This window comes from Rhinopithecus roxellana, chromosome 16, assembly GCF_007565055.1.
Source record: "Rhinopithecus roxellana isolate Shanxi Qingling chromosome 16, ASM756505v1, whole genome shotgun sequence".
Classification (NCBI taxonomy): domain Eukaryota; kingdom Metazoa; phylum Chordata; class Mammalia; order Primates; family Cercopithecidae; genus Rhinopithecus; species Rhinopithecus roxellana.
The window spans coordinates 42,721,385-42,743,990 of NC_044564.1; the positions used below are offsets into that span (position 1 = coordinate 42,721,385).

At 41.7% G+C, this 22,606-nt stretch overlaps 1 protein-coding gene and 1 pseudogene across 2 annotated transcripts in view; both read left to right on the plus strand.

Moving 5' to 3' along the window:
• PRUNE2 (prune homolog 2 with BCH domain) overlaps positions 1–22,606 on the plus strand; it is a 296,911-nt gene that overhangs the window by 148,344 nt on the left and 125,961 nt on the right.
• On the plus strand, positions 2,515–5,520 carry LOC104682174 (annotated as a pseudogene). Its single transcript, XR_004053895.1, has one exon. The product of XR_004053895.1 is annotated as a cell cycle progression protein 1 pseudogene (transcript).

The following is a 22,606-nucleotide window of genomic DNA, read 5'->3' on the forward strand; positions in this document are numbered from 1 at the left end:
TTTTACATAGGACTTGAGGAAAAATACACATTGTCAGATGGAGATGGAGGGGGAGATGGAGGGGGAGATGGTGTACCAGGTGGGAGGGGTGTAGGTATGTGGCAGTGGATGTGTCTCAGAAATGGCAACCATTCAACGAGGTTGGAGCTGAAGACACAGTGGGGAGTGAAGGAAGCTATTTTATCCATTTAAAAAAAATTGTAAATCAGAAACTGAATATCCAGTGTGCTGGATAATCCTTTTGAGGATTGCTCTGCCTGGGATTTATCTTGAGTCCAACTAAAAGCGTTTTACGTAGTTTGTTTGGATTAAGATTGCCAAGTTGTGGAGCCACTGAGGCTCCTCACGTGTCCACAGCCATGCTCATGGCAAAGGGCTTGGCTCTGGAGCTCAGTCTCATGCGGTCGTGTATGTAGGGACCTCCACCTCCATATAAGAGCTAGGACTGAAGGAGCCACAGACAGTCATTCTACACTGCCTGCATTTTGAACATGTAGAAAGAAATGTGGAGAGTTTGGAGAGTTTGAAAAGGATGGTCTAGGGGGCTGGGGGTGAAATTACCGCAAGAGTATCTCACCACCTCTCTCAGAGTGTGTTAAGAAATGAACATGTGTGGAATCTATAGTAAAAAGTGGTATTAAGCATTTGAAAGATGGGCCTCTTCCAGACAGTTCAAGTCAAGCAGCCTGCCATCTGGATTATTCCCGTCATAGTTGCTCTCTCTGCCCACATTTCTGCAGCCGCCTTTCCTGCCTCCCTTATTAATAGGTTATCCAGAAATGACTTTGGATGACTTCTTCCTATGTTAACATACTTTTTGATGAAATAACAGAGAGTATTGTCATTAAAGATCTGGAAAAACGTTAAATCCTTACAGGACTCAAATGCAGCACATTTAATGGTTGACGTAGAACTCAGAGCAAAGAAATCACTTTTTCCAACAACAGAAGGAAACTGTTGGCGACTTCCAAATTGGCTAAAGATCCTTGTTCTAACCATTCTTTTGGTTTAAAATTGCCAACCTTAAAAGTGATTTCAGATTTGGCACCAGACACTCTGGAGGCTGCTAAAGTATACTTAGGAAAGACTTTAAAGCCATTAAAGTTATATGGCAGTATTTTGAAGTTGTCTTTTAAATATGATGGACCCAGTTGTTTGACCATACGTAATACATAATACCAGTACAGCTCCGGAGTGGCATTATTTGGAACAGAGTTTATGAATCATTTAAAAATTGTACCTGTAACCAATGCAAAAGCTATAATTTTGTATAAAGCTATAAATAATCTATCTAAAAAATCTACATAAGATTGACAGAGTGCTATTTGGGGTTTATGGGTATTTTGATAAACTTTGATTAATATTCTCAAGTCAATCGTCAGTTGAATGAAGTATTTTAAAATTATTTGGTGAAAATTATGTATGTTTTTCCAGTGTTTTCTAAAGACTTTTATTTTCCAATGGAAATTCAGAGCCACCTAGTGACCAAAAACAAAATGTCTAAAGTATAAAACATGACAAGAAAAAACTCCCAGCAAAAGAGAAAAGCAATCATTTATCCCCGGGCTTTGATATCCAGAGATAAAATTGTATCCAGTTCAGGTCTACGAAAGTAGAATTCTTACAAATTAAATAGACTAAGTCTCTTGTTATTTGGGGATTAAAGGCCCCTAAACACAGACTTGAGGTATATAGATGATTAATTTTTGTAGACATCAATTTATCAAATGAGATTGTCTGACTTATACAAATATACATCCCCCCTTCCTTGATGGTGTGTTCTGTTCCTGAGCAGTTTGTATATTATGTCTCGAGAAAAGAAAAGGTGGAGCAGCAGTCTCACAGAAGATAGGACCAAAGGTGGAGGAGAAAGAAAGGCATGGGGTAATCTTAAACTTCCCAAATGAGGCTTCTAATTCAGATTCATTTTTGAGCATAAAGATTCAGGCAATTCTATTAAATTTGGCTGGGTTAAATTCAGCAAACCTGTTGAGTCTTTTTCTTTTGGAGACAGAATCTCAGTCTGTCGCCCAGGCTGGAGTGCAGTGGTGTGATCTCTGCTCACTGCAACCTCTGCCTCTGCCTCCTGGGTTCAAGTGATTCTCGTGCTTCAGCCTCCCAAGTAGATGAGACTACAGGCATGTGCCACCACACCTGGCTAATTTTTGTATTTTTAATAGAGATGGAGTTTCACAGTGTTGGTCAGGCTGGTCTCGAACTTCTGACCTCAAGTGATCCGCCCACCTCTACCTCCCAAAGTGCTGGAATTACAGGTGTGAGCCACTGCGCCTGGCCCAAGTCTGGACATTTACAGGTTTCTTGCTAGGCATGAATGTAATAAATCTAAGATGCGTGTAGAGAGCCAGGGTTTTCGGCTTGGTTGAAGTAGAGCGAGTCTGGAAGGACATATAGGAGATGAAGGTGGAGAGGTAGAACATGGCTGTGATGTGGAATACTGTGACACCTGTTACTTTTGGGGGCCTTTTGGCTAAAATCATGGTCATAGGTCATTGGCGCCTGAGCTGTGACCGCCGCCACTGGGGCAGCCAGCACAATTGGGCGGAGGTGGCGTTGCCCCTTCAGACCTGAAAGATGTTTGAAAATTCCAGTGACAGTGATTCATCTTGTGGTTGGACTGTCATCAGTCATGAGGGATCAGATATAGAAATGTTAAATTCTGTGCCAGCCACTGACAGCTGTGAGCCCACCCTAGAATGTTCATCTTTAGAGCAAGAGGAACTTCAAGCATTGCAGATAGAGCAGGGAGCAGCCAAAATGACACAGTGCTTATAGAAGAAACTGCTTATCCAGCTTTGGAGGAAACCAGCTCAACAATTGAGGCAGAGGAAGAAAAGATACCCGAAGATGGTATCTATATTGGAACTGCCAGTGATGATTCTGATATTGTTACCCTTGAGCCACCTAAGTTAGAAGAAATTGGAAATCAAGAAGTTGTCATTGTTGAAGAAGTACAGAGTTCAGAAGACTTTAACATGGGCTCTTCCTCTAGCAGCCAGTGTACTTTCTGTCAGCCAGAAACTGTATTTTCATCTCAGCCTAGTGACGATGAATCAAGTAGTGATGAAACCAGTAACCAGCCCAGTCCTGCCTTTAGACGACGCCGTGCTAGGAAGAAGACTGTTTGTACTTCAGAATCTGAAGACCGGCTAGTTGCTGAACAAGAAACCGAACCTTCTAAGGAGCTGAGTAAACATCAGTTCAGTAGTGGTCTCAATAAGTGTGTTATACTTGCTTTGGTGATTGCAATCAGCATGGGATTTGGACATTTCTATGGCACAGTTCAGATTCAGAAGCGTCAACAGTTAGTCAGAAAGATACATGAAGATGAATTGAATGATACGAAGGATTATCTTTCCCAGTGTCAACAGGAACAAGAGTCTTTCATAGATTATAAGTCATTGAAAGAAAATCTTGCAAGGTGTTGGACACTTACTGAAGCAGAGAAGATGTCCTTTGAAACTCAGAAAATGAACCTTGCTACAGAAAATCGGTATTTAAGAGTATCTCTGGAGAAGGAAGAAAAAGCCTTATCCTCATTACAGGAAGAGTTAAACAAACTAAGAGAACAGATTAGAATATTGGAAGATAAAGGGACAAGTACTGAATTAGTTAAAGAAAATCAGAAACTTAAGCAGCATTTGGAAGAGGAAAAGCAGAAAAAACACAGCTTTCTTAGTCAAAGGGAGACTCTGTTGGCAGAAGCAAAGATGCTAAAGAGGGAACTGGAGAAAGAACGACTAGTAACTACGGCTTTAAGGGGAGAACTCCAGCAGTTAAGTGGTAGTCAGTTACATGGCAAGTCCAATTCTCCCAATGTATACACTGAAAAAAAGGAAATAGCAATCTTACGGGAAAGACTCACTGAGCTGGAATGGAAGCTAACCTTCGAACAGCAGCGTTCTGATTTGTGGGAAAGATTGTATGTTGAGGCAAAAGATCAAAGTGGAAAACAAACGGATGGAAAAAAGAAAGGGGGCAGAGGAAACCACAGGGCTAAAAATAAGTCAAAGGAAACATTTTGGGGTTCAGTTAAGGAAACATTTGATGCCATGAAGAATTCTACCAAGGAGTTTGTGAGGCATCACAAAGAGAAAATTAAGCAGGCTAAAGAAGCTGTGAAGGAAAATCTGAAAAAATTCTCAGACTCAGTTAAATCCACTTTCAGACATTTTAAAGATACCACCAAGAATATCTTTGATGAAAAGGGTAATAAAAGATTTGGTGCTACAAAAGAAGCTGCTGAAAAAGCAAGAACAGTTTTTAGTGACTATTTACATCCACAGTATAAGGCACCTACAGAAAACCATCATAATAGAGGCCCTACTATGCAAAATGATGGAAGGAAAGAAAAGCCAGTTCACTTTAAAGAATTCAGAAAAAATACAAATTCAAAGAAATGCAGTCCTGGCCATAATTGTAGAGACAATTCTCATTCTTTCAGAAAGGCTTGTTCTGGTGTATTTGATTGTGCTCAACAAGAGTCCATGAGCCTTTTTAACACAGTGGTGAATCCTATAAGGATGGATGAATTTAGACAGATAATTCAAAGGTACATGTTAAAAGAACTGGATACTTTTTGTCACTGGAACGAACCTGATCAGTTCATCAATAAGTTTTTCCTAAATGGTGTCTTTATACATGATCAGAAGCTCTTCACTGACTTTGTTAATGATGTTAAAGATTATCTTAGAAACATGAAGGAATATCAAGTAGATAATGATGGAGTATTTGAGAAGTTGGATGAATATATATATAGACACTTCTTTGGTCACACTTTTTCCCCTCCATATGGACCCAGGTTGGTTTACATAAAACCATGTCATTACAGTAGTTTGTAACATTTGTAGATTGGATAGCATTTTTATGATTTGATGAGTTTCTTGGAAGGTTACTGTTTCTAAGAGTTGTGCTTTATTGCCACTGAGAATTCAGAATAAATTGAAAGGTGGAGTCTAAAAATTATTAGGTGTTACAAATAGAACATTTCATTATAACGTAATCACTTTGATTTGAGCAAATGGTTTAATTTTTATCCTAAAAATCAGTTAAGAATATATAAAATCCTATTTTGGCCAAGTTTGTTTCTTTTCAGTATAGTTTATAATGAAAAGATCACCTTGAGTGAAATTATTTTCCTTTAATCTTTTGTGTATTTATTCACTTTCGGAAGCTAGGAGTGAGCAACACAAATTTTACTCTGAAGTCAGAAGAGCTCATATATAATAATTCGAATGCCCCACCTATTTTCACTTGTCCATTCCACATACCAGCTTACTTAAGATACTTAATACTTAATCACATAATTATCTTTGATAAAGGTAGAGGCACAAAGAGGCAACTGAGCAAGTCAGATTCTAATGTGTGTACCTCATAATAATTTTTTATCCATTTTCATCTTTATATTTTGTAACATGAAACTTACCTAATCTTAAAATGTTAGCTTCACTTTTTACCTATGAAATACTTATCTTTCTGAATAAATATAATGTGTCTATAAAAAATAAAAATAAAAAAAAATCATGGTCATAGTTAGGATGACTAATCTGGATGCAGCATGTAGAGTAGACTGATGCAGGGTAAACCGATGTCAGGAAGAGTAGTGAAGTTATTCTAATGGTTTTGAATACAAGTCATAAGCATGCGACCTGGAATTATTAAAGTAAGAAGGGAAACAGTAGGTTAGAGAAAAAGAGAGGAATCTTTGGTACTGATATGGGGGAGCAGTGATATCAAGGGTGACTCCAAAATATCTGCCCTAGTTGATGAGGAAAGGAAAATGATAGAAATAATATCGTATAGTATCAGTGATGGAAATAAGGGTACCAGGGAAGTAGCTGGTGTGTGATGGAGAAAGTGTGAGTATGGTTTTGACATCCATCCATTCATTCAGAAACATGTACGGGGTGCCTGCTGTGTGCTGAGTGCTCAGGTTGCAGTAACATCAACAGACCCCAACGACCAGATACCCAGGGAAGAGGAAAGCAGCTCTGTTTCTACACCAAGGAGCCAGATTAGATTCAATGGAAAAGCTCTTTGCCAAGTGCACCAGCTTTTTAAACTAATTTATTTAAACTGTAGGGGATAACTATTATTATGTTAGTGTACAAAGGAAGCGAGACTGGAGAATTCCCTGACCTCCCTCACAGGATGTGTGACAGGGGTGTGGATTGTCTGTTTGGCCGCTGTGTGCTCAAACCCCTCGTGGGAGAAGGAGCACGCAGACTGGCAGGTGCAGGAGCCAGTGTGAGTGCTTTTGGGCTCCAGCCCCATAGTAGCATCTAGGGCTGGGTGCCTGTGACTCCCAAAGCCCCAGTGGGCATGCTACAGTGCTCTTTTAACTCTGCCGTCCACAGATGAGTTAAGTGTTAACCAGTTCAGTGCCCTCTTGGTACCCGGGTTCTTTTCCAGCCTCCAGGAAGAATCAGGTCACACGGACAAAGTGAAGGATGGTAAATGTGGGGGATTTTATTGCTGGATGAAGATGGTTCCCCACAGGGTGGATGGGGAGTTGGAAAGGGAATGGAGTGGGAAGATGATCTTCCCCTGGAATTCAGCCACTCTCCTCTGTAACTGACCCCAGCCAAAGTCCTCTCGATGTTCACACACTCCTTTTCTTCTCTCCTTCTCTGCCACGCTGCTCTTCTGCTGCTCCTCTGCTCTTCTGTTTATCTGCTTCTGGAGCCTGGGGTTTGGGGTCTGTATGGGTACAGGATAGTGGGGCATGTCAGCATTTGGGTATGAAAGGCAGCGTTTGGGTACGAAAACAGGAATGCTTATTCCCATTTAGGGCTACAGGTTTCCAGGATTGAGGGTGGGGCCTGGGAACTGCCCTCTTCTACCCAGTATTTCCCTGCTTCCTGTTTGTATCAGAAGTAAATATGAATTCACAGTCACACAAAAACTCTGTGACAGAGGCAAGCATCAAATGCACTATTTCCATTACGCCTCAAACGGTGGGCTCCAGGGAGGCAGACCCAGATTGGGAGGTGAGCAGGCAAGGCCTCTGCAGATGAAAACTCTACCTCAAGGGGACTGTAGCCCAGTCAGCTCAGTGGCCTCCAGCTAAAAGGGGCTTGTTTCTTCCAGTATGAAGTCCGCTTCTCCAGCAAACACCTGCTTTGCCCTGGAGCAGAGCAGGGCTTAGGTTCTTGTCCCTATTTGCCACTTTCTGATCTGCTCCTGTCTGAACTTCCTGAGCCCCTCCTAGACTACGTTGCTTGGATCAGTCCCCCTGGTCAAGGGTGACCATGGAATAGAGAAGGATCAGAAGCTTTGACTTTAAATTCACAGCCATTTGCTACCTATAATTTTTTTTTCTGGACCCATCACAAAAATTCCCTGTGACTTCAGCCTTCTTATCCACCCATCCAGATTGTGTTGAGGGTTAAATGAGATAATGTAGAGAGAAATGCTTGTATGGATTGTAAATTTCTGTGGGGTACAAAATGCCTGCATCCTTTCCAAACACCGTGATTCATCTGGGCCTTGTGGTGCTTTGCCTGTAGTCCCAGCTACTCAGGAGGCTGAGGTGGGAGCAGCCCTTGAGGCATGAGACTGCAGTAAGCTAGGATCATGCTGCTGCACTCCATCCTGACTGACAGAGTAAGACTCTGTCTCAAAAAAAAAAAAAAAAAAAAAAAAAAAAATTGTTTAAAGATATAACAAACACCAGACACCCTAATTCAACAGAGCAATTATTTCCTTTCATTGTTATTCCCACTTGATTCTTCTGCAACTCTCTGCAGCACTAAGCAAGGAAACCCCTCAGCACCTCCTGGACTGAAAACACCAGGAATTATACATGCAGATTCCTTTAAGAACCATATCACCCATGGCTGGACAGGAGCGTGACTTCAGCACTACTTCTTTGTTTCACCAAGTTTGCGTTTATTTAAGTTCTACACAGTATGTCCCAAAAGCCTCAGTGCAGTTTTACGTGTTAATAGTGTCAGATATAGAAATACTACAAACTTACAAAACACTGCATGTGGAAGTTTAGTTATTTTCATCTCTTTTACTCTATTAGTTTTGTAAGTTTTGAATAATATATTTTGAACTTTCTATTTTGATGTAGTCTCCTGATTGAAGATAGCAAAGGTTAACTAAAAGAAAAAATAATTGTTTTAAAAAATTTAATTAATAGAACTAAATCAGTATAAAAGGAATGAAAACAAACTTTCAAATGATGTTTTATGTAAGTTTTTAATATGCGTATTTCTGAAGTCATTAAAACTTAAAACTGCACTAAGACTTTTGGAATCTATTGTAATCTCTCTTTTTTTGGGTAGGGGCTCAGGGGTCCTCCTACCTCAGCTTCCTGAGTCACCGGAACTATAGATGCACTCCACCATGTACGGCTATATTTTTGTTGAGATGGGGTTTCTCCATGTTGCCCAGGCTGGTCTCGAACTTCTGGGCTCAAGTGATTCCCCGCCTCCGCTTCGCAGAGTGCTGGGATTACAGGTAATGAGCCACCATGCCTGGCCCGTTGTAATCTCTTGACCATACCACTAGCAACAAAGCTTTGGGCTTCATTAATAAATTCTTCCTCACTTCAGTTATTATCACAATTGTTACCAATTGAGCCCTTCACTCTGGCAGTGATTTATTGGCATTCTCTAATATTAGTCATCTCAAGCAGAAAAACTTAGAATGGTTTATAGATGTTTTAGTTTCTGAAATTTCAGTCTGAATCCTAGTTTAGGCCCTTTACTCATTTGCATACGAGTAAAAAGCAGTTTTCAAAACTAACACGACTCAGAATGCAGCCAAGCAATCAATAAAAGCTTCTCTTTGAGTTTGCCAGTTGACATTATTTATTCTGGCAGTAGTTAATACATCTAAATATTAACTAATTAATCTAGCTTGTAATATTCGCTGCTGGTTTCGTTGAATGAGGTGGGAGTAGGTCAAATCTACAGACCATTCACAATCTCCAAATGCAAATAAAGTAGCATTTGTTTGTAGGTGGAACCAAATGATTATAAATGAATGGTGAGCCATCTCCTGGGATTGGACATAAAGGTCCTGTAAACGCAGAATTGTATCAACAAACAGCTGTTGGGAAAATACTATTATGCTGTAATAGCTGCTATTAAAATCCATTAGCAGTCTTGATGGCCTGTTTGCATTTGATGCATCATTTGCTCTGAATAGCATTTCTTCCTAAAGTTTTGCAGTAGAATTTATGCAGACTGATAGGCAGTAACAGTGACATTCTGGGAGATTAATACTGATTAAACACTTTGCTCGCACTGGCTACTCCAGCCCCCTCAAATGCTGCAAATACTGCAGTTTAAGTATCACGGGGGGCAGGGCACGGGCAGGGTGGGTGGGGAACAGCATCAAGCCTCAGGGCACCCCCCTGCCCCTGGTGGTGGAGGCTTTCTCACACTTGGTGTGAAACATCCATTTTGCTTCCATGACAAATGTTTGCAGACTTGAAGCAGGTCCTCTGTTTCCTACTTTTTAATAACCTGCCTTTTCCTCATCCTAATACCTTTTCCAGACTCAGGGAATCCTCCTGGGAGGCCACAGTGCCTTCAGGACACAGTCTGGCTGAAAATATTAGATGTCTAATGAGATTTTGAAAAACACATGTGTTGGCAAAGAGAATGCAGCTGTTCCGACGGAGGAAGCATTCCAATGTTAGGATGGAAAGTCAGCGCTGGCTCCTAGTTGCGACAGCCATGCAACCCTGGGAAGAATGGGGAAACAGCGCCATCTGGCCGGTGAGCCATACAGGCAACTCCCAGGGGTTTACCAATTCAAAGAGGAGAGCTGGCAGGGACTGGTTTAGGCCAGCTTCACAGTTCCGGGGCACCGCGAGTGATCCAGGATATACAGAGACGTTTTCACTCAGATTAGAAGAGACATTAGGGTAAGTCACTGATAAATGTAGAATACATTAAATAAAGAGTAATTTTTTGTCTTAAAAAAGCAGTTCTTTTTGACATACACACTTACACTACCTCTCGTTAGTTGGGAGATTTTCAGATATTCATCAGAATGGCTCTGTAAAGAGCTGAGGTTTGTTAATTTTAAATATTGTTCATCTACTGTCACTTTCTTAATAGCCAAAGCTGGTGGTTGGTAGGAGGTGAAAGGGAAGGACCACCAGGAAATTATTTGAAAGTTTCAATCCTCAAAGTATAATCCCCTGGCCAGGCGTGTTGGCTCACGTCTATGGTCCCAACACTTTGGGAGGCCGAGGCAGGTGGATCACTTAAGCTCAGGAGTTCGAGATCAGCCTGGACAACATGGCAAAACCTTGCCTCTACTAAAAATACAAAAATTACCGGGGCATGGTGGCATGCGCCTGTGGTCTCAGCTACTTGGTGGGCTGAAGCGAGAGGATCGTTTGAACTTGGGAAGTCGAGCTGCAGTGAGCCAAGACTGCGTCACTGCTCTCCAGCCTGGGGTGACAAAGTGAGACCGTGACTCAAAGCAGAAACAAAAACAAAGTATGATCAGCAGCAGATTGAGCGTTCCCTGGAAGCTTGTGAGAAATCCAGATTCTCCCCGAGGTGTCTGAATCAGAATCTACATTTTAACAAGACCCCTTCTTGCCCCCTGAATGCCTTCCCTGACTCCTCAAGGCAGGCTTCTAGATTCCTGCCCTCTCCTCCCAGTGTTCTTTGTCCACACCCCCACTAGACAGTGTTGCTTCTTGAATGCTTAGCCACAAATTCTTTAGGGCAGGAAGCTGAGTATTTTTTTTATATCCCCACAGTGGCACATGGTGTTCACTTAACCACCCATCCAGCCATCCATTCCTCCCTCCCTCATTCTCTCTCTCCATCGGTTTATCATTTTTTCATTCGTTTACTCGTTAATTTATTTCTTCACTCATTCAGTAAGTATCCATCTACCGTGAATGAGCCAATGCTTTAGGTATCAAGGATATGGTGTGAACATGATAAAGTCCCTGTTGCCGTGCTGGGGGCAGGGGAGATGAATAGCAGACACATAAACTATTAAATACACAGTATGATTTCCTGTTTTGAGAAAGTGCCTTGAAGAAAAATAAATCAGGGCTTAGGAATTCAGAAGGCCTCCAATAAGTATCTGTTTAATCGTCAAATAAATAAAAAAGGTAAGTTAGTAATGAGATGAAAAAGAGCAATAAGGAACCATATAAAAATTTTTGGTTTTGGTTTTTGTTTTTTGAGACGGAGTCTCGCTCTGTCACCAGGCTGGAGTGCAGTGCCGTGATCTTGGCTCACTGCAACCTCTGCCTCCTGGGTTCAGGTGATTCTCCTGCCTCAACCTCCCGAGTAGCTGGGACTACAGCGGTGTGCCACCAAGCCCGGCTAATTTTTGTATTTTTTAGTAGAGACGGGGTTTCACCATATTGACCAGGATGGTCTTGATCTCTTGACCTCGTGATCTGCCTGCTTCGGCCTCCCAAAAGTGTTGGGATTACAGGCGTGAGCCACTGCTCCCGGCCGGAAGGATATAAAGTTTTAATAGAATTTTAAGAACGAAGGTGATGGACTTAGGAAATGTCCTACCTAACTGGTCAAATGAAAAGCAAGTGTACAAACTGCCACCCTAGCTCTGCGAGCATTCAAGAGAAAGAAAGACAGGAAGTGTTTGGCTGGTAACATTCAGCAAGGAGTTGAATTGAGGTAAGAACCCCCTGAAGGCACTCCTTAGCAAGTTTTAATAGAATTTTAAGAACGAAGGTGATGGACTTAGGAAATGTCCTACCTAACTGGTCAAATGAAAAGCAAGTGTACAAACTGCCACCCTAGCTCTGCGAGCATTCAAGAGAAAGAAAGACAGGAAGTGTTTGGCTGGTAACATTCAGCAAGGAGTTGAATTGAGGTAAGAACCCCCTGAAGGCACTCCTTAGCAAATGATGTTCATGCATGGCCATATAAAAAGGGAAGTTCGTGGATAGACGGTTCATTAGGACCTAAGACATGATAGAATGTTTCTGTGGAATTAGTGAAGTTGGGATGTCCTGGGATGTATTAATTTATGTGTCAGTAAAATCAAGGAGGGGAAGTACTAACACATCAGAGATAGGCCTGTTATTCTGCTTCTCCACCCCACTCCCACCCCCCACAAATTAGCAGGTTCTGAGTAGTTAAAACTTGAAGCAGCCTTAAAACTAGCTTTTCTCTATGTTCACTCACATGTGCATCCTTCTCACTGCAAAGGGCTTTTTTTTTTTTTTTTTCATTTTTAAGGGACTAGGTGTAAAGAAGAGATGCTGACAATAACACGCATTGGAAAAAAATCCAGATTATTAAGTCATAAAACCTGAGTTCCAGTCTCAGTCTCACCTTTTGCCTCCTACTAGCCATGTGGCCTTTTATAGGTTTGCAATCCGAACCATGTCTAGTCATTAGATCCATGGTTCTCAACCCTGGCTGTATGGTGGAATCACTTAGGCAACTTTTAAAAACTACTGAAGCATGGCCCTATTCCTGATTTCTAGACTAGAATCTCAGGGGAGTGGTGAGCACTGGCAGGACTGGGGGTCATTTTTCAAAATGCACCCTTGGGTGTTGTAACATTCATCCAGAATGGAGAACCCACAGGTCATCTGTTTCACAAGGTTCCTTATTACTCCTGACAGAGAAGGAAAGCTTTTTAAAAACTTTGTTGCAGTGGAAAGCACAGGCTCTCATAAGCAGATGGCTCTCAGTTCTAATGTCATATTGTAAGTTTCATATACATTGCATCCTTTAGTAATAAATGTGCTTAAAAACGTATTTTGGAGGGCACAGTGGCTCACACTTGTAATCCCAGTACTTTGGGAGGTTGAGGCAGGACTCACTTGAATCTTGAAGTTTGAGACCAACCTGGACAACATAATAAGACTCCATCTCTACAAAAGATTAAAAAATTAGCCAGGCATGGTGGCTTTTGCCTGTGGTCCTAGCTACTCAAGGGGCTGAGGCAGAAGGTTCCATTGAGCCCAGGAGGTCGAGACTCTAGTGAGGTGTGATCGCACTACTGCACTCTAGCCTATGTGACAGAGCAAGACCCTGTCTCAAAACAAAAACAAAAACAGTGTATCTATGAAAAAGTAATACCTTCTTTAGAATTAATACATAGTTTAAATGTCTGATTAATAGATGATGTTAAAAGCAATAGTTGCCTTTTTCTATTAGAACTATCAGAGAGGAGCCCAATGACTCTTTTCAAACATTCTGAAAGACTAGACTAGCTAATCTTTGGGTTATTCAAGTGTAGAACTTGGGCTCTGGAGTCAGTATCCCTAACCAACTGCTGGATCAAATATTTTTAAAGCATGTGGTCTTGCTTAACTTCTCTACACCCCAGTCTTCCATACCTGTAGATTGGGGAATGATATTAATACCATTATTAACCTGTCCAAAATGATTATTTTCAGGAATAAATAAATTAATCCCTATGATATGCTCAGAGCGTTGCCTGCCATATTATAAGTACTGAAATATTCATTGTTATTATTAACCTTCTATTCAGGAGACAGAAAACCTACAGAAAAAAGTTTAAGGAGAAAATTTTACCTCCATATAAGGTAAAAAATTTTCTAATATCCTATCCAAAGACGGAATGAACATCTCATGTGGTCATGAGCTTCCCATCTGTAGAAGTGTTCAATCCCAGGCTTTAAAATCGCCTACAAGAGTGAGGTATAAGGCATTTAAGGATTGAGTGAGTCATTGAACTAAGTAGCTTTTAAGGCCCATCTAAATCCTGATATTTGATTTTTCTTTCATTTCAATTTTAAAGTTAAATGTGTCTGTGAAGAGCCTAACTAATCTATCTCTCTTGGGGAGAAGAAATTTCAGTGGATGCTCCTAAATGGTGTCATGGCTTTTCCTGAGATCCAAATTTGATAGTTCTCCACACTTAAATTTAGTAGGAACAAAATCCACTGCTTCCAAAACCACCACTAGTTTTCTGACTTAGAGTTTGGCGAAGAATATAATGTAAATAGCCCTATCATTTCTTTTCTATCACAATAAATATCTAACCAAATTTATTTAGTTGTTCGTTTTGGCTGGAGGTTGGAGGGATCAGTAAGAATTTCTAGTAGTATTTTCGGTGAGAGATTTTTTTCCAATTATATTGACTTAAACAAACCAAACAGAGCTATTCTGCCATATTTCAGTATGGATTTGCTTGGTACTTTTCCGATGAAGATACAAATTTAAAGGCCTTCTATTTCCTGTGACAAGGGCAGAAGGAAATCTGAGATATATAGAACAAGCATTTAATGATCTAACTGTTGCAAATTATCTCTGACTCTTTAAAAGTGAAATATAAAATGGAAAGTGTTTTTGTTCATAGCAAGTATGCAAAATAATAATATCTGTGCTGGCATTAAGCCTAGAAGACACACTAACTTCAGTATGCTTTTAATTCCAGGCCTTTCACTGACTCTAAATTTCAGTAACTTCATTGATGAATATCAATGTTATTGACCCTACTAAGGTGTGTGTGTGTGTGTGTGTGTGTGTGTGTGTGTGTGTGTCCCCTAGGGAACTGCTGCCATCTGTCAGTGAAGAACGTCTAGCATTCTTGCAAAGAACAGCTGTTTATATCCAGACTGCATAGCAGAGTGCATTAGATGAGGGTATTTGTGAGGCAAAAACGAAGTTCAACTTCTTGTGCATTATGCGTATGTTACGGGTCTAGATTTAGGTGGGCTAATATGTTGAGCCAAAAAGCTTGGCAAATTGATACAGTAGGAGCCTTCTGTTGAACATTAATCATTTCTTTCCTTAATCTTTATACTTGTCTCCTAGTCTGGTTCAATAAATAACAGTGAATTCCCATGGCTTTTGCTACAGAGGCTCAACCCCAGTCCACATTCCCACAAACGATCCTTTAGGTTTGCATTAGCAACTTCCCAGTTATATTTGTAAGCCTGATCTTTCATTGATTTCTAGACACATAAGGATACCTTTCAAGGAACAGCATACAGCTCTCTTGGTTTTCATACAAGCACCTCAAACTCAACAAGGCAAGTGTGAGCAGGTCACCTTCTCTCTGCTCCCACTGCTGACTGCCTTAGTTCAGTACCTCCTTTTGTCTTACCCAGAGCATAGCAATCAAGAATAGCCCATGGACTCTTTTGTTTGTGCAAATTAGGGACCCCTTTCTTCAGTCCATGGTGCCCCACCACAAAAACTGACTTTGTAAATACATCGTGGGTGAGATCGTGAACTAGATTTCAGGCCGTGCAAGCTATGGCCCTGACAGGGAGACACTGACTGTGCATAGGAAAACTAATTTTCTCCTGTCCTCTGTACTTCTGGCCACCAAATGTGTGGGGTGTTTTTCCCCACACCAAGCAATTCTCTGCCACAACAATTGGGTGTTCTGTAATTCAATTAAATTCAGACACTGTTTACCTGGAACGAGTGCAAGCCTCCTTGGCTTGGTCTCACAAGACTGCCCCAACTTCCATGCCAATCACAAGTCTGGGCTGTCACCTGTGCTTCTGATACACTGGCTATAAATCAGAGGTTCCCATGACTCTCTCCTTTCATGGGAGTTCAATAATTTGCTAGAACAGCTCACAGAGCTCAGGGAAACATTTACACTTATTGGTTTATTATTAATATATAATAGAAGATATGACAAAGAACACGGATGAAAAGGTACATAGGAGTCAAGAAGGGTCCTGAGCACAGGAGCTTCTGTGTCTTTGGTGTTGGAATGCACCGCCCTCCTGACACATGGACATGTTCATCAACACAGAAGCCCACCAATGTCATCTCGTTAGAACAAAAAGACGCTCCTATCACCCAGGAAATTCTAAGGGATTTAGGAATGCTGTGTCAGGAACCAGGGTCAGACCATATACTAAGACGAAAAATGCTTCTGGCACCCCTATCACTTCGGAAATGACAAAGTGTTTTAGGAGTTCTATATCAGGAACTGGGAGCAGAACCCAATACATATTTTTCTTATTATTTCACGGAAATAATGTATGTATTTTCTTACTATTTCAAGATCAGAAAGCGATTCTGATCTTGAGTCTAAATCATTTCTGGTCTGCCCTTTCACACTGAAACGCAAATCTGTCATGCCCCGTTTCCTTCTTAAAATCCTTCAGTGGCTCTCCATACATTTCCAGTTAAAGCGGTACTTCCCTGCATAGCAAATGAGGGTATTGACTTCTGACCCTTGTGTTACAAACCAAACTGGGGTTCGTTCACCTGGCGCAGTAAAGTCAAACATCCACATTGAGGTTTTGCAGCAAGAGAAAGGAGGGCATTTATTTGCAGGGTGCCAAGCAAGGACAGCTGGGAAGCTCACACTTACGACCTCACCTCTCTGATGGATACATGCAAGGGTTTTTAAAGGAAGGAATAAATTTCAGAAAATCAGAAGTTACAGGCAAAACTACAAATCAGTACATGGAGGTTATACACTGATTTGGCTGAAAAAGATACCTTGAAATGAGGGGCTTACAGGTGATAGGTGGATTCAGAGATTCTCTGATTTGCAGTTGGTTAAGGAAGCAGGGCTTTGTCAAAAACTTGGGGGTCAGAAGAAAGGAACGTTAATGTCTGGGCTTTGGGACTGACTTTCTCCAGGACCCTCAGGAAGAAATTTAGAACAAAGAACTGCGGTCAGAGTTCAGTCCTCAATTTCACCCTTATTTGAGGTCTCTGTGTCAGCTGATGGCATTTTCCACTTGGTGGGAGGCTGGATTTCTGAAAAACAACTCCGTGGCATATGTTACAGTGTTATCTTTAGTTTCTATATGGAACCAAACATTTTGTGATCCTAACTTCTTTGGCTGTTGTTTTGAGTCATTATTACCTCCTTACTTATTAGGTTGCTCATTTACTTCTCAAGGCTAAGTAGGTGCCTAGAATGTCCCTTAAAGGAACTCAAGATTTTCCTTTATTTCCTTGCTTATGGAGGTCGGGAGTGGGTGGCAATCCTTCAAGAGGGGTCCCCGCTCTGTCTCACTTGTATTAATTTTGGGTTCACCTCCCTCCACTCAGCACACACCCCTTGCACCCACTGGTGGCTCCTATGATGTATGGTGTTTCATTCTGTAGCTCTTTCCCATGTCTGTGCCTTGTTGCATGCTGTTCCATCCACCGGAAATGCCTTTCCCCACTTCCTCACCAAGCTGGACCCACTCACCTCCTTTAATGCAGTTCAGTCATCCAGATTTAAGAAGCCTCCGCCAACGCTCCAAGTCAGATTGCTTCTGAAAGTTTGATGGATATATCATTTATGTGCCATAAAGTTTACCTTTTAAAATTACACAGTCCAGTGGTTTTTAGTGTATTTACCGACCTGTGCCACCATCTCCCTAATCTAATTTTAAAACATTTTGTTACTCCCAAAACCCACTGACAGTCACTCCCCCATCTTTCCTCCACCCTCAGCCATGGCAGTTACTAATCCACATTGTCTCTAAAGATGTTCTGTCAGAATTTGGTGCCTCTCTCTGGCCATAACTGCATCCCACTAGCTGGCCTGTTTGTCTTTCCAGCCTGTCTCGTCCAGGCAATCTGAGGGTGTTAGCAAGCAGAGACCTTGTCTTCAGCTTTGTATTCTGAGAACCTGGCTTGATTTGCAAACATGATGGGACCTCAAAATTTGGTTGAAAAAAGAGAGGAAGGATTTTGTATTTGAAATATCTTTTTTCCCCAAAGGTTATGTATCTACTGCCTCAAATATCAGGATTCATTCTTACTCTGTTAGGGAAAGAAGGCCTTCTTGGTGACAGAAAATGTTTGACCTTTGACCGGAATTCCTAGTATAAAAGAAGTGGGCCGGGTGCGGTGGCTCACGCCTGTAATACCAACACTTTGGGAGGCCGAGGCAGGTGGATCACAAGATCAGGAGTTCAAGACCAGGCTGTCCAACATGGTGAAACCCTGTTTCTACTAAAAAAAAAATACAAGAATTAGCCATTGTGGTGGCACACACCTGTAATCCCAGCTACTCAGGAGCCTGAGGCAGGAGAATTGCTTGAATCTGGGAGGCAGATGTTGCAGTAAGCCAAGCCAAGATCATGCCACTGCACTCCAGCCTGGGCGACAGAGTGAGACTCCTTCTCAAAAAAAAAAAAAAAAAAAAAAAAAATAGAGAGAGAGAGAGAGAGAAGCGGAGAATATGGAGGAAGAGTGCGTGTTAAGGAAGACAGAGTTGTACTCAGAAGAACTGCCCCAGCGGGATTTGTTGTCGTCCTTAAGCAGTACTGCTTAGAGAACTTCGAGTATCCATTTCTTAAGGGGACCAGTTGATTTTCTTCCCTGAAAGAAGTTGTCTTAGCACACACAGGAACCAACTCAGTTATAGAAGTAGTGGGCGGAGGCTTTGGGGTCCACCAGAACCAAGTTTGATTTGAGGCTCTTACTCTGACCTCGTGATGACCTTAGGTAAATTGTCCCCTCTGAGCCTCAGTCTCCTCACTTATAAAATTAAGGAGAGAATAGGATTATCATGGAACACAAAATCAAAATGAGACCATGGGTTTAAAGAATATAGTACAATTCCTGGCACATTGAAGGCTCAATAAACAGTAACTTTTGCAGTAGGTAAATGCAAAAGTTAAAGTTAAAACTCTAGAAAGATAGAAAACCCACTGATTCTAGTTAAAGAAAAAGTTAAAACTCTAGAAAGATAGAAAACCCACTGATTCTAGTTAAAAGAATTTTCTTTTAATGGGAGGGTTTCACTAGCTTATATTACAAAACTGTGAACTCCCTTCCACCTCTTAGACACCACAACACCTCTGACACACCAGATGCATGGAGGTATTTCCCTGCACACCAATCAAACCCTTCTCCAGAAGACACCAGCTGGGAGTCGCACAACCCTATTCATCTAGCCTGAGTTAGCAGCAGATCCCTCAAGTTAAGGGCACAGTCCTACAAGACCGCCTCCTACTTCAGGTTCCAGTCAAAAGTCTGGGCTTCTGGAACTTCGGACCCACTGGCCATAAATTGGGGTTCCCATGACCGCTTCCTTGGGTTTAATTAATTTGCTAGAATGACTCGTAGAACTGCAACACTTACATTTACCCATTTGTTATAAAGGATGCTACAAAGAATATAGATGAACAGCCACATGGAAGAGATGCACAGGGCAAGGCATGTGAGAAGGGGTGTGAGCTCCTATGACCCTCCACCCATGCAACATCACCAGGAGCCTCTATGTGTTCGGCTATCCAGAAGCTCCCCAAATCCTGCTCTTGGGTTTTTATGGAGACTTCATTACATAGGCATCACCGATTATATCATTGACAATTGACGATTAATTCAAGCTTCAGCCTGCCTGCCTTCTCCCGAAGTTGGGGGGTGAGGCTGAAAGTCCCAAGCCTCTAATAATGCCCTGATCTTTCCAGTGACCAATCCCCATCCTGAAGCTGAGGGCCCCTCAGCCAACAGTCATCAGTCATCTTATCTTCAAAGAGATAAGACAGTCTTATCCCTCTGGAGAGTCCATGGGTTTTAGGAGCTTTTGCCAGAAAATGGGACAAAGACCACACATACTTCACAGTGTCACATCCTGCTGCCCTCTGGGTTGGCCTCATTCTCCCCTTCTGAGCACAGGAACTGTCAGCAGCTCTAGATGCACATAGGGAAGTCTCATCATCAGAGAAAAGGGCTTCTCCAAGCTCAGGACACTGACTGATGCCTATAGGGACACAGGCTACTTCCCTTTACCTGTCCCCAGGGGAAGTGAGGGCGAAATACTATGATTAGTGCAGCTCGAATCACATGCCCTTCCTTGTGGTCAGAGAGAGGGATCACTTAACAAAAGAGAAAAGCTCTTGGGCAGACAGAATGTGACTGTCCAATGGGTTCTTCTTGCCCGCTGCCCAGATAGAGCCAATTTATCAAAGCAGAGGAACTGCAATAGAGAAAGAGTTTTACTTACATATGTAGAGCTGGCTAAATGGGAGATCAGAGTTTTACTGTTACTCAAATCAGCCTTTGCCAAATTCAGAAGCTAGGGTTTTTCAAGGATAGTTTGGGGGAAGGGGGAGGTGCTAGGCAATGGGTGCTTGCTACTGATTGGTTGGGGGTGCGGTCATAGAGGTGTGGGACATGGTCCTCAAACGTGCTGAGTCACTTCTGAGTGGGCCCCACAGGAATGGCTGGCAGGTCCAGCTGGAGTCATCAGTCATCAGACATGCAGAAAACCTGAAAAGACATCCTAAAAGGCCAGTCTTAGATTCTGCAATAGTGATGTTATCCGTAGGGTTGATGGGGGAAGTTGTACATCTTGTGATCTCTGGAATGAGGATTGGCTATTGTTTATGTCTACACCTCAGCGGAATTCAAATTCCTCTCATCCTAGCCTGAGAGGCTTTCATTAGTTTTACAAAGGCAGCTGAGTTTTGGGGAAGGGCTGTTATCATCTAAATTGTAAACTTAATGTCCCCCAAAGTTAGCTTGCCCTAAACCGAGGAATAATTAAGGGCAGTTTGAAGGCCAAAGGCAAGATGGAGGTTAGTTAAATCAGACCTTTTTCACTGCCATAATTTTCTGTGATAATTTTTGCAAAGGTGGTTTCAATGGGTGCCTACTACTGTTTTCTCCACTCTTTGCTGGAAAGCATAACTTCCCAGGGCTTGTTAAAGCAATTACCGTATGGTCATGGTAAGGCTTGGTGGGGAAAGTCTAGGGCTTGACCTTGGACCTTCTCCTAGAGAATAGCCTTGTCTAGGAGAAGCTTTCCCAGCTGCAATAAGCCAAATAAAGATGTTCATTGAGGCATAAGGTGGTGTTCAGCATCCTTTGGTCTGCTGCCTGCAAAGAAGGCACCACATAGAGTGGTATGGAGTCCAGCAGCTGGGTGAGGCACAGCCCTGGTGAGAGCTGCAAGCTACCCTGGGATGAGACTTAAGGGCTGGGGCTTCTTTCTCAAGGACGATTAAACAAACAGGGGCTCAGAGCAGGGGTAGGAGTGGGATAGAGAAGGGAAAAGAGAGATTACCCATTGTGTGGGGGAACATGTGGGAACTCAGCAAGTGATAGTAGGGTATGCCTTTGTAAACTAATAGTCTCAGCAAGTTCATATTCTACCCCACCTCCAAGGTTTAGAGTAGGAAGGGTATGTGGGTTGCTTTGATGTAAGGCTGCATATTCTAAAGGGATGGTAGGAGGCAGCTGTGGAGAGGCATAGAAATGAGTCAGAAGCAGACAGCCCCACCCTTGGGGTAGAAAAACCTGTATCTATTTAATCCCCAAGTCCTTGGGACCCTTGCTGTCCAGTCTATCACCAGTGAGTCCTCTCTCCACTGTGGAAGGAGTTCTTCCTCGTCACTCATCTAGTGCTTTAATTCTCTTTATCACTTTGACCTTGGAAAGTTTGGTTTGCCTAGTTTAAATCTTACAAGAGTATTTGCCAACAGAATAAATGATTATAATAACACAGCCTCTGAACTTGACATAGGAGACGCATCTGCAGAGTTTTTTCTTGTGTGGGTAGATAATGACTTGCATTTCGTTCAGAAGGAACTGACTGTTTAACAAATGAGTTGCTGAAGGCGCCTCAGTTAATTCCCAACCACTAGTGTTTATTAGTGCACTTAGACAAACTTGAGCATATTATCCAGATTCTTTACAATATAAAACAAAGACAACCTCATAGTTTATTATTCTCTCATTTCCCTTTATTTGTTTTTAAATTGCAAAAAGAATGCTTGCTTGTTTTATTAAGAAAAATGATACCAAATATATAAAGAAATATTTAGTAAATTGTCCTGCACTCTTACACCCTCAACTACCTTTCCCCAAGGTGACTAAAGTTAACACATTCTGTGTTTACACAACTGCATACAGACCTATATACATACTTATGGAAATAAATATATGGAAGTATGGAATATGTAATTATATCAATGTTAGCAATAGAATCATAGTATACATATTATTATGGAATTTTCTTTCTCCTATTAATATATGTCAGGTGAAGATCAATATTTAAATCAGTCTTTTAATATTAACATGACATTCTTTCCTGTGATTGGTTGAGACATGACTGTCCCTCTAAGGGACTGTTCCCCCTAGAGGGATGGTCAAACTATTTCCAATGTTTGCCACCATGAACAATGCTACATTAACTATTCTTGTGTATCTATCTCTACATACTATTTTCTTTATTTCATGGACTAGCTTCTCAAAACTATGGAATTGTTTTTTTTATGCTATGCTTATTTTTAATATTAATAGTGTCAGATTATTTTCCAAAATTTTGTTGTAGCTCTCTGTATTAGTCCATTCTCATGCCACTATAAAGTACTGCCCAAGACTGGGTAATTTATAAAGGAAAGAGGTTTAATTGACTTACAGTTCCACATGGCTGGGAAGACCTCAAGAAACTTATAATCATGGCATAAGGGAAGGCAAACACATCCTTCTTCACATGGCAGCAGGAAGGAGAAGAATAAGAGCCAAGCAAAGGGGAAAGCCCCCTATAAAACCATCAGATCTCATGAGAACTCACTATCATAAGAACAGCATGGAGGTAACTGACCTCACGATGCAATTAACCTGCCACTAAGTCCCTCCCAAGACATGTGGGGATTCTGGGAACTACAATTCAAGATGAGATTTGGATGGGGACACAGCCAAACCATATGACTCTCACT